This window comes from Sander lucioperca, chromosome 18 (genome assembly GCF_008315115.2).
Source record: "Sander lucioperca isolate FBNREF2018 chromosome 18, SLUC_FBN_1.2, whole genome shotgun sequence".
Lineage (NCBI taxonomy): Eukaryota > Metazoa > Chordata > Actinopteri > Perciformes > Percidae > Sander > Sander lucioperca.
Window position 1 is genome coordinate 31,456,995 of NC_050190.1, and position 12,113 is coordinate 31,469,107.

Genomic DNA, 12,113 nt, shown 5'->3' on the forward strand with positions numbered 1-12,113 from the left:
TCTATGGTTCACTTGGTCTCCTTGTGTAATGATGCTCGTATTACCTCAACCCTGTTATGCACAATCAACTTCTAGACATCATTTCTTTCAGGAGAACCTGGGCTATCAGGATATGTATGCTGCAGGGATGTCACATGAATGTATATATACTGTATATATATGTATTTTTTTTCTTTGCACACATTCATAAAAAAAAAAACAATACAACATAAATTCCAACATATCTCTTTCACATAGAAAGAGAAAAAGGCAGGAAACCCGTGGGGGTCTTAAGGCGAAATCTCACCAGGGTTCTCATTTATAAACGTGGCGTACGCACAAAACGGGGCTGAAAATGTGCGTACGACACTTCCCACGCAAAGGTTGTGATTTATAAAAAACAAACTTGACAGAAGAATAAAGGAATAATGATTCTTTGAGTTTTATTAATCATTTGAACATTGGTATGCATCGTGTTCAAAACTGCTCACACTGACTGAGCTGTGATGTTACTGAGTTGTGTTAGATCAAGGTAAATGAACAGTTCCTTGACACCATTATCATTGGAAGTTCCCCTCACACACACACTAATGTCGATTGTCTTGATTCCACTCTGCCCTGCACTACTCTCACCCCACCACGCACTAATACAACCTCTGTCCCTGTCGTCTCTCCTCGGCTTCTGCCGAGAACCAAGTCAGCTCTGCTGACCAGCTCCACTCCACACCAGCCTGAGCCATGGCATATAAGCAAGCACCACAGCAGGCGGTCAGGACAACGCACAGGCCCAGCCCAACCTATACGACTAGAAAATCGCTACACCATTCTGATGAACGATGAGGAGTTCCCTCTGCTCTGCGGAAACCCTTCTCTGCCTCATCCCCACGGCGCTCATCCTGGCCCATCCACAGTCAGCGCGCCCCCCATCAGACCCAACAACTTCGACGCTGGTCATCGGAAGCTCCATGGTCAGGGACCTCTACATTCCCCCTACACCTAGCGGTCCGTCCAAGGTCTACTGCTTCCCTGGTGCCAAGGTCCGTGACATCCAGCACAAACTTCCCAGCATCCTCGCCTGCCACGCTAAGGTCGACAACATCATCGTGCACGTGGGCACAAACGACATCAGAGAGACGGTCGACAGCACTCCGAAAAGACTTCACCACTCTCATCACCACCCTGATGGGCACAGGAAAACGGATCGTCATCTCTGGGCCTCTACCTACCTACAGAAAGGGTGCTGAAAGATGGTCCAGACTGTTCTGGCTCCACACCTGGCTGAAACCCCACTGCGCTTCCCTGGGCATTCCCTATGTCGACAACTTCAACTTGTTCTGGGAGAGGCCCAGCCTGCTGAAACATGATGGTCTCCACCCAAACCGACATGGAGCCAGGCTGCTATCTGACAACATAACGACCACACTGAAAGTTAAGTATTGACATTCTGTTGAAAATATCACAGATTCATGCCCCCCAGGTATTGATCCTAATGGCACTTTACAAGTGAATGAATCTGAAAATGTTTTCTGCAGGGTAACATGTAGTACTAGTACTATTCCAGTTATAATCAACAATAGGCCATACAAAGTGTTGAATCCCCTAAGTAATAAGAAGTTGACTGCAAACATAGTCAATTTAGCATCCAGTTCACGTCAGCCACAACCTGCCCCAAAAAACGAGACAGTGTCTGTAACTCGACTCAGATTAGTTAAATCACAGGTAACCAAAAGAGGGGCAATACTTAACAACCTAATTGGAATTACAACTACCACTGCAATGATAGAACAGGATAGGAAAATTAGATGCGGTCTACTAAATATCAGATCTCTGTCTTCTAAAGCAATACTAGTAAACAAATTGATATCCGATAATCAAATTGATCTATTCTGTCTAACTGCAACATGGCTGGGCCATGAAGAGTATGTCAGTCTAAATGAAGCCACTCCTCCCACTCATATTAATACTCAAATTTCTAGAGGCTCAGGCCGAGGAGGGGGAGTTGCAGCCATATTTGACTCAAACCTGTTAATTAATCCTAAACCTAAACTAAATTATAACTCTTTTGAAAGTCTCGTTCTTAATCTTCAGCATCCAACATGGAAAACAGTACAGCCTATTATATTTGTTGTTGTCTACCGAGCACCAGGTCCATATTCTGAGTTTTTATCTGAATTCTCAGAGTTTTTATCATGCGTAGTCCTTCAATCAGACAAACTACTTATTGTAGGTGATTTTAATATCCATGTGGACGTTGACAGCAATAGCCTTAGTACTGCTTTCAACTCACTGCTAAATTCAATTGGTTTCAGTCAGAGTGTGCACGAGGCCACGCACTGTTTTAACCACACCCTCGACCTTGTGCTGGCATATGGCATCAAAATTGAAGATGCAATAGTATTCCCGCAAAATCCTTTATTATCAGACCACTTCTTAATAACTTTTGAATTCTTACTACCCGACTATACGAAATTAGATAAAAGCTTCTACACTAGAAGCCTATCTGACTGCTATAGCTAAATTTAAGGAAGATATTCCAACAGCACTAAACTCATTACCATGCCGTAATATAACAGAGGATCTTTATGTTAACTTTAGTCCCTCTCAAATTGATCATTTCGTAGATGGTGCTACGGCCTGCCTACGGACTACTTTAGACTCTGTTGCTCCCCTTAAAAAGAAGACGATGAAGCAAAGGAAACTAGCACCTTGGTATAACTCCCAAACTCGTAAATTAAAGCAAATCTCGCGCAAACTTGAAAGTAAATGGCGTTCCACCAAACTGGAAGAATCTCGTTTAGATTGGCAAGACAGTCTGAAAACCTATAGGAAGACCCTAAGAAAGGCCAGATCAGACTACTATTCATCACTAATAGAAGAAAATAAGAACAACCCAAGGTTTCTTTTCAGCACTGTAGCCAGGCTGACAGATAGCCACAGCTCTATTGAGCCATCTATTCCTATAGCTCTGAGTAGTGATGACTTCATGAGTTTCTTTAACAATAAAATTATAACAATTAGAGATACTATTCATCACCTCTTGCCCTCAACCTCTAATGGGTCACCTTTAACTGACAGACTGCTAGAAAGAACGAATAGACCTGACATATACTTAGATTGCTTTTATCCTATAAACCCTCAACAATTAATGCTAAAGGTCTCTTCAGCTAAGCCATCTACCTGTCTCTTAGATCCCATCCCAACGAGGCTACTTAAAGAAGCGTTACCCGTGGTTAACACTTCATTGCTAGATATGATAAATATGTCTTTATTGACAGGTTATGTACCGCAGTCACTTAAAGTAGCTGTGATAAAACCTCTACTGAAAAAACCCACCCTCGATCCTGAGGTCTTAGCCAACTATAGACCTATATCTAACCTTCCCTTTCTCTCCAAGATCCTTGAGAAAGTAGTCGCTAATCAGTTATGTGATTTTCTACATAGCAATAGCTTATTTGAGGACTTTCAGTCAGGATTTAGAATGCATCATAGCACAGAGACGGCACTGGTGAAAAGCAGTGAAGCTGGGGAAACACATCTCCGACTCACAGACCATCAGCACCGGATCCCCCCAGGGCTGTGTTCTTTCTCCTCTGCTCTTCTCCCTGTACACCAACAGCTGCACCTCCAGTCACCAGTCCGTCAAGCTTCTGAAGTTTGCGGACGACACCTCCCTCATCGGACTCATCTCTGATGGAGACGAGTCCGCCTACAGGTGGGAGGCTGACCACCTGGTGACCTGGTGCAAGCAAAACAACCTAGAGCTCAACGCTCTAAAGACAGTGGAGATGGTTGTGGACTTCAGGAAGAACCCAGCCCCACCTGCCCCCATCACCCTCTGTGGCTCCACAATTGACACTGTGGAGTCTTTCCGCTTCCTGGGAACTACCATCTCCCAGGACCTCAAGTGGGAGCTGAACATCAGCTCCCTCGTGAAGAAAGAACAACAGAGGATGTACTTCCTGCGGCAGCTGAAGAAATTCAACCTGCCAAAGACAATGATGGTGCACTTCTACACAGCCATCATTGAGTCCATTCTCACAGCCTCCATCACCATCTGGTACGCTGCTGCCACTGCCAAGGACAAGGGCAGGCTGCAGCGTGTCATTCGGTCAGCTGAGAAGGTGATTGGCTGCAATCTGCCGCCGCTCCAGGACCTATACGCCACCAGGACTCTGAAGCGTGCTGGAAAGATTGTGGCTGACTCCTCCCACCCCGGACACAAGCTCTTTGAGCCACTCCCTTCTGGCAGGAGGATGAGGTCCATCAGGACCAAAACCTCACGCCACATAAACAGTTTTTTCCCCTCCGCCACTAGCTTTATTAACAAGGCCCGGAACCCATCCTGACTCTCTCCACACCCCACTGTAAATACTCTGTACCTACTGTACCTACTCTGTACCTACTCTGCTGTAGCGTTCCTTTTTACTACTGTTTAACTTATTTTACTATTTATTTATTTATTAGCCGAAGATATAATTACTCTGGATGGTATTGCCATGGCCTCCAGCACTACTGTCAGAAATCTAGGAGTTATTTTTGATCAGGATATATCCTTCAATGCCCATCTAAAACAAACTTCTAGAACAGCCTTCTTTCACCTTCGTAACATTGCTAAAATTAGGAACATCCTGTCTCAAAACGATGCTGAAAAACTAGTCCATGCATTCGTTACTTCCAGGCTGGACTACTGTAATTCCTTATTATCAGGATGCTCAAATAAAACCCTTAGGCCTCTCCAACTGATCCAGAATGCTGCAGCAGGTGTTCTGACAAGAACTAAGAACAGCACCCCTGCCTTTCTCTGCTTCTCTTTACAGTCATCAGATTTACCTATCGTATAATCAATAATATAGTGCCTCTCCTAGTTATGCTATTATAATTCTAGACTGCCGAGGAAGTTCCTTCCTTCTTATGACACGCTCTTTTCTTTTGTTTCCTTTTATGCACGTCCTGTCCCAGAAGTGCTTGTTACTCACCTAGCTCTGAGGAGTTTACTCCCCGGAGTCCTTATGTTTCTTCTTCGCCCAGAACAGCGCCTCGGATTAGGGTGACACCAAGATCTGGGTCTTGGGTGCAGCTGTGGCTATGGACCTGCTACACCCTGCTACGCTCTGTAATTCCCTGCAATGTCCGGCTATGTCCTGCTGCGTCCACCGCGTCCACCCATGCTCTGCTGTGCCACGCTACATCCCATACCATCATAACCCCAACCGTCAGACACCGCCCACCAAGAGTCTGGGTCTGCCGAGGTTTCTTCCTAAAAGGGAGTTTTTCCTCGCCACTGTCGCAATAGCCACTGCTAATGCTTGCTCTTGGGGGACCTATTGGAATTGTTGGGGCTTTGTAAATTATAGAGTGTGGTCTAGACCTACTCTATCTGTAAAGTGTCTCGAGATAACTCTTGTTATGATTTGATACTATAAATAAAATTGAATTGAATTGAAAATTGTTACTTCCTGTGACAGGAAGAAGCGCATTAGGGACTGCTCAGTATTTATGGAATGGAACACCAGAGGAAAATAGGGGAGGGTCATGTCTTTTTAGGTTAGAGGCCACAAAACTCCTCCATTGGCCCCTTAAATAAATAACGAACAGTCCCTTAGACTATCTGAGCAGATAGAACTTTTAACACACGAAAAAACAAGCACTTTTGATAGCCCCAGTAATGGTGAACGCAAACTCCCATGCTATAAACAACTGCACCAAAACATAGACATATATATAAAAAAAATGAATAAATCATCAGAGCCAGCCGCTCCATAATAATATAATATTCTGAAGTAACCAAACTTACTGTACCTACACTCCCTCCTGCAGCACTGGTCTCCATCTCTGTTGCTTCAGGTAATCCACATTCAGACCCACAGCAGGCTTGTTGATAGATTCGTTATTCATGTCTATCTCTTCATCCTCCTCTTGCTCGTTTTGTTCTTCCTCTTCCTCATATTCCTCACTGTCCTGTCTTTCTCCCTGGTGTGCTAGCTCAGATGTGTCGCTAACATGCTAGCAGTATTAGCACTAATGCTAGCTGAAGCTGCACTTGATTTTAAAAACAAATTAGTCAGTTTGCAGCATTTTTCAATGTCAGCCAACAGTGCTCTCTTATATTTCTCTCTCTTTTTCTCTGCCCCCCCCCCATTGTGTCGCTTGATGCCTCGATTCATTTTTTGTCAACAGTATAGCTTCCAACTTCCAATTTTCAACTTCCAACAACCACTCTGAGGCAGACCGTAGATATATAAAGACGCAGACATGCGGTCTACTCGATTCTGTCTTGAAATTCCCAGAAGGCATTGCTTCATTTTAACTTTTGCAAACAAATATTCAAATAAAAGAAATGCAGGTAGATTTGTTTTATTTCAAACCATGCACGTTTACGTTTTTGAACATCTGATCTGAATAAGTAATTTTGCTACAAAATAATAGAGACTAATGTAAAAGTTCGTGACTGTAGAGGGTAACCTTGACTGTGATATCGAGAGACTCATATGTGGTATATATACTGATCAGATTACACTGGCAATTGGCAAATTTGGTCGTCGTTTGGCCAAAGAACTTTATTATTGATGCTTGAAAGGGGGCCGAGAGAAATTATATGGGCCGCTGTTTACAGTTAAGTGGCCGCATGGCTGTGACAATCATGCGGCTCTCTGATTGGCCGGCCAGCCCATGAGGGCCCGCGGCCCCTCTGGCATCTGCCCAAATGCCAGATTACCAGTCCGTCACTGGATGAGTCAAAGAAAAATGCTTTCTGTTTTGCTAAATATGATAACAGAGCATTATTTGTGTGTTTTCGGGAAAAATATTGAATCCTCACTACTACAGACCATAGACTGTATATAAGAACCTACTACAGACCAACTAGAGGACAGTTTTTGCTGAGGATGTCTCAGTGGTGATCATCAGGTGATCTCTGACCTACAGTCTCCTGGCACTTCATTTATCTCACAGATCTCATCTGATTGTTCCGTTTCCTGGTCACAGAACGTGTTTGTGTTGTTAAATGTTTTATTGCTAATGTAGTGAAGACCAAATAGTTTCTGCATTGTTTGTTTATCTGAGATATCGCAGGTGTATCTTGTCATGCACCACTGGCAGGCTCTGTTAGGAAATGGAATGCTGAAATGGATCACATATACCTTTATAAAGTGCAGGTGGTAATCAGTAAAACAACATGGCTTTTTTAAACATTCAACGAACAGGCGTCATATACATGGATACAATACTTATTTGGCTGGCTGACTGAGAGATCAAGCAAACTTGATAAAAAAAAGAGAATTTAGTTCCTGACAGAATTCGTTAACAGGTTTTCTAAAATTCTTCCAGTGGTGGTTTCTACACACCAGTAGGGTCAGCTCCCTCGTCCATGTTGTCTAGGCCTCTGATGGCTTTAACAAAGGTGGATTAACCAGAACCAGACTCTCATGTGATGCCAATATTTAGTGGAATATTTTTCTGAACAGATTATTGCAGTATTTTGATTTAGGGGATTGCAACATCCATAAGATTCCCTCATCTAATCATGCATACAAATAAAATAAGTCTGAAATATATAATGTTATATACTATTTAAATACATGCATTTTCCCCAAACCCCCTTAAATAGCCATTGTAACTTCATTACATAAGACTACATGCCACTACAAAGCTGCAGTGATGAGCACAGGAAAGTCACAAATATTGACAGAACATTAACCAGATGTAACTTTAACAGTTATAAACAGTACATCCTAATAACTGTAATAACTATGTCTTATGTATGAGGTACTTGGGACGTCGCTACTCAGCAAATACAGTTTAACTTCTTTTTCTGTGCCGTTGTAGTTTGAGTTGTTCAGAGTTCCGCCCCTTGAACTGTCAATGAAGAGGACAATGGAATCGTCCTGCTGTGAGTGACAGAGATCTAAACCAATCAGTGATATGTTCTTTCACTGAAAGCACATGGTTTACAAGAAACACAGAGCTAAAAAAACAAGACGTAGGTTTTTTTTTTATCACAGTGCTGCACCCCCCTGTGTGACTGATAAGCTTGCAACTACATGGGCAGATCTGTGAAAAAAATGTTGTTGTAAACTTGGCTCTGGAAGATAAGTCTGATATATGAGTGCAAGTTTGTACATTTGCAATATTCATGAACATGTGTTGGAGAAACACTGTAAAATAGAGTGCTGCAGTTGTGGAGAATTCAAATATAAAATACTGTTTGCAGATATTTGAATTTCTTTCAGCCTATCAAAACATTATGAAGGACATCAAAACTTATTTCAATCTTGCAAAACCTTTTTTTTTTTAAATTAGTTTTCGAGTTTTAACCTTTCGAAGCTTTTATCAGTTTTGAATTATGATAGTTATTTACAATAGCAGGGTCCAGGCTTAAAAAACATCTCCATTTCCTGTGCTGTTATGGTTAACAGCACAGGAAACAGTGACATCTTTTCTTTCTGGTAATAGATTGATTCTGATGTGATTACATGTAATGTAGTAACAATAGAACAATATGCAATCAGATCAGAGAGGATCATACCTACAGGAAATACTGACTAAATGATTGTGACATGCAATACATGGAGGCTGCATCAGTTGGCATTTCATCAGGCACTTTAATCATATAAAGAATGAAATATTTTAAAATAATTATACATTTTGAGCTACTCAAATCAATAAACACAATCAAGTTCATTGTAGGGAAAAAGCTAAACTTAACTAGTGTAATGAGTTATTGGTGTTATTAGCCAGTATATGAATGGTAGATATTTAGAGAAAAAGCTAAAAAACAGTTGCCTTACTCCCATCATCTACTGTAATGTGACATGAGTACAAATATCCAGTGTTTCAACTATACTACAGTGGGTATAAGGAAAAGAATTAAAAACTCTAAAGAAATCCAGTAAACTTGGGAGTAAACTGGTCACCCATTACTTTCCCTGACAAAATGATGAAAGAAATAGTTCTGAGAAGAGCTACAACTGAATTAACCCCAAATCTCAATTGTAAACACATTCTTAGTGCTGTTAGTTATGGCAATGCAAAGCAGGCTAGTAGAGGAACATATAGAGTCTGTGATATTTCAGTTAGACGTGATGTCTACCAGCAGACAGACTGGGAAAAGACACCAAGACACACAACACATACTCTCTTTGCACCTGGGCTTCATTGTGAATAAAATGAACTTCAAAGTTGATGTAGGCTAATAAAAGATAAATACATTCAACGTGACCAGTGTTGAGGCTGCTCTCTGTTTGTTCTCCCAGCAAGGCTTCTGAACCTAACACTTGAGTGGCCTCTAGTGACACATCTGTTGGTGTTCTTATGTCAGATATTTATTACAGGAACTAAACATGAACATGACACTGAAATTAATAGCAGTGCACTGCTACATTTAAGTTAACATTAACACTGTTTAAATAACATGATTCATATTGTGACAGATGACAGATCAAGTCATTTAACTCTGGTAATTCAGTCACTGGAGTAGGCAATCAAGTAGCAGAGGTGGGCAGGGTGGGGGTTAATCCCTAAGTGTGGAAGTGCATGATAAGAGGATCTTTCATATTATTCTGATGGCACACATTTTAAGTTTGTAGAAAAATATGACAATTGAAAATTGGTTTCATCCCTTGATATTTCTAACACACTGAAAAAACATAGTGGGGGGAGTTAAAGGGATTCAATATCATTGTCAATAGTGAGAAACTTCATAATGCCAGGAATATCATAATGACAGGAGGTACTTCATAGCTCCATTTGACCGTCAAGTCATAGAGTATCATTGTCATACAGACTTTCAAAATAAAACCAAACTGGCTGTAGTGTTTCTAATATTCTGCCGACCAAACAAAATAAATAGAAAATAGAAAATAGAGATAAAATGTTCCCACTGAAGAATGTGGAGGTGTTTTTATTGATATACATATACTGATAACAAATGTATCATGAATATTATCAACGTTAGTTTGATGTGTATTAATAACAACAGTGACACAGTAGTGAGAAGTATAAAGATGATCAAATATATCCTTCAAGAGTGATGTGTTGTAGTTCCTCCCTGTGACCACTGGAGGGCAGTCAGGTGACATCAAGACACATTAACCTTCATCACTGTTGGTTCACTGGACCTTTGGAATCAAACAATGGGAAAAAGAAAGTGGTGTTTCTAGTTGGCTATTCTGTCCTTCATCCCTACAAATATTAATATCTACAAGAACAACACTGATCCATCAAAAGAGCCATTTCAGAAGAATGTTATTTGAAGAGTCCAATGTATTCATTGTAACATGAAGGATAGCAACCATATTCTGTATACAGTACTTAATAATGGCAATGCATCACAAATATAATGAAATAAATGTCATTATACTGCTTTATATAAAATAATATAATATTCCTTCCTGTATTCAAAAGATAAAGAGGCATGTTGAGACTAATGTGCTTTGTGTATAGCAATTTCTACATATGTGTTTTTAAAAGTCCTCTTCAGACACATTAAGTATTAATTCAGTTATAAATTCAACCTGCACGTTCCACTTTAAGCTGAAAGAAGTTTTTTTTTTTTTTTTTTAAAATATACAGTATATCTGCATTTATTAGAGTAAATGATTAGGGATTTAATTTAATTTAATCTATATAAATGTGTAAAGATTAAAATCGGTTGAGATAAAAAATAAATCGTGATGCAATTTTGAAACGGCCCAGGGTGTAATAATCTACTATTGATTTCACTTGTTTGACTTCAAACATCACTATGTTTTCTTAGTTTATTTATCTGAAGAGATGTATTCTTTTCTTTTCTATTTATTTAGTCTCTTTGATGTAGGATTTGTATTATTATTATTATTATTATTATTTTTATTATTAATAATAATAATAATAATAATAATAATTATCCTATATCCTATGTTATAGGAGGACAGTCAGTAAGTGGCGATGAACAGAGAAAAGGCAAATGGATAATAGGGATAAAAAGATAAAAAGACATCATCAGTCAGAATCAGAATCAGCTTTATTGGCCAGGTTTGCGTAAACAAACAAGGAATCTGACTCTGGTTAATCTTTGCACTCAAAGTACAACACTCACTTAACATATAAAGAATAAAAACAGAAAGGACAGTAAGAAATATTAAAAAATACTGTTAAGTATACAGTATAACACTACATAAAAGCAAGTCTATAAAAATGTGTTTTAAGAAGTGACTAAAAAGAAGTCACAGATTCAGCGAGCCTTATCTCCTCAGGCAGGTCGTTCCAAAGCCGAGGCTCCCTGATGGAGAAGACACCATCACCTCTGGTTACAAGCCTCGACCTCAGAATGGTTACAAGGGCCCCGCCTGAGGATCTAAGGCTGGGAGCAGGCTCGTATGGGACAAGCATCTCTGAGATATAGTCGGGGGCCAGACCGTGACAGGCCTTAAAAGTGATCAGTAAAATCTTAAAATCAATTAAAAAAAAATAATATATATATTACAATTTTTATTTAAAAAAAAGATTCAACATCGTTACATCCCTAGAGCAGGGGTCTTCAGTGTTTTTTAAACCAAGGACCCCTTAACTGAAAGAGACGGTGCAGGGACCCCCCACTACTAATATTGTATAAAATGAAGTTTCATATTAAACTGGGCCTAAAATAACGTGTAGGGCGGCCTAAAGCTTGTATTCATTCTTTTTAGTGCATAGAATACTAAGTGATTACAATAATAATTGTCAGCCTGCTTTTATAAATATATATATAATATGTGGCCCAGTGAATCCTTAGGATGAACTGGATCTGGGGATGGATATCTTAGTGACTACCTTACCTATAGGCCAGTAAGTCTATCATCAGTGAGGATTTATATTTGCTAATAATGTGTTGGATTCATGTTAAGACATTTACATTTTTGAAAAAACTTTCAAAAATTAACAATAATTTGGAGCCCCCCTGCTGTGACTCTGAGGACCCCCTAGGGGCCCCAGACCCCCTGTTGAAGATCTCTGCTCTAGAGTGATCAGCTGCAAACATATGATAAATGTTTGCTATGTTCAGTTAGAATATAAGATTATGATTTGTTTAGAGTACAATGTAATCTACTGAGAAATGATTCAAAAGCTGTCATACACTGCAGTTTTAAATATGCCATTAAATGCCATTGCCATTCACT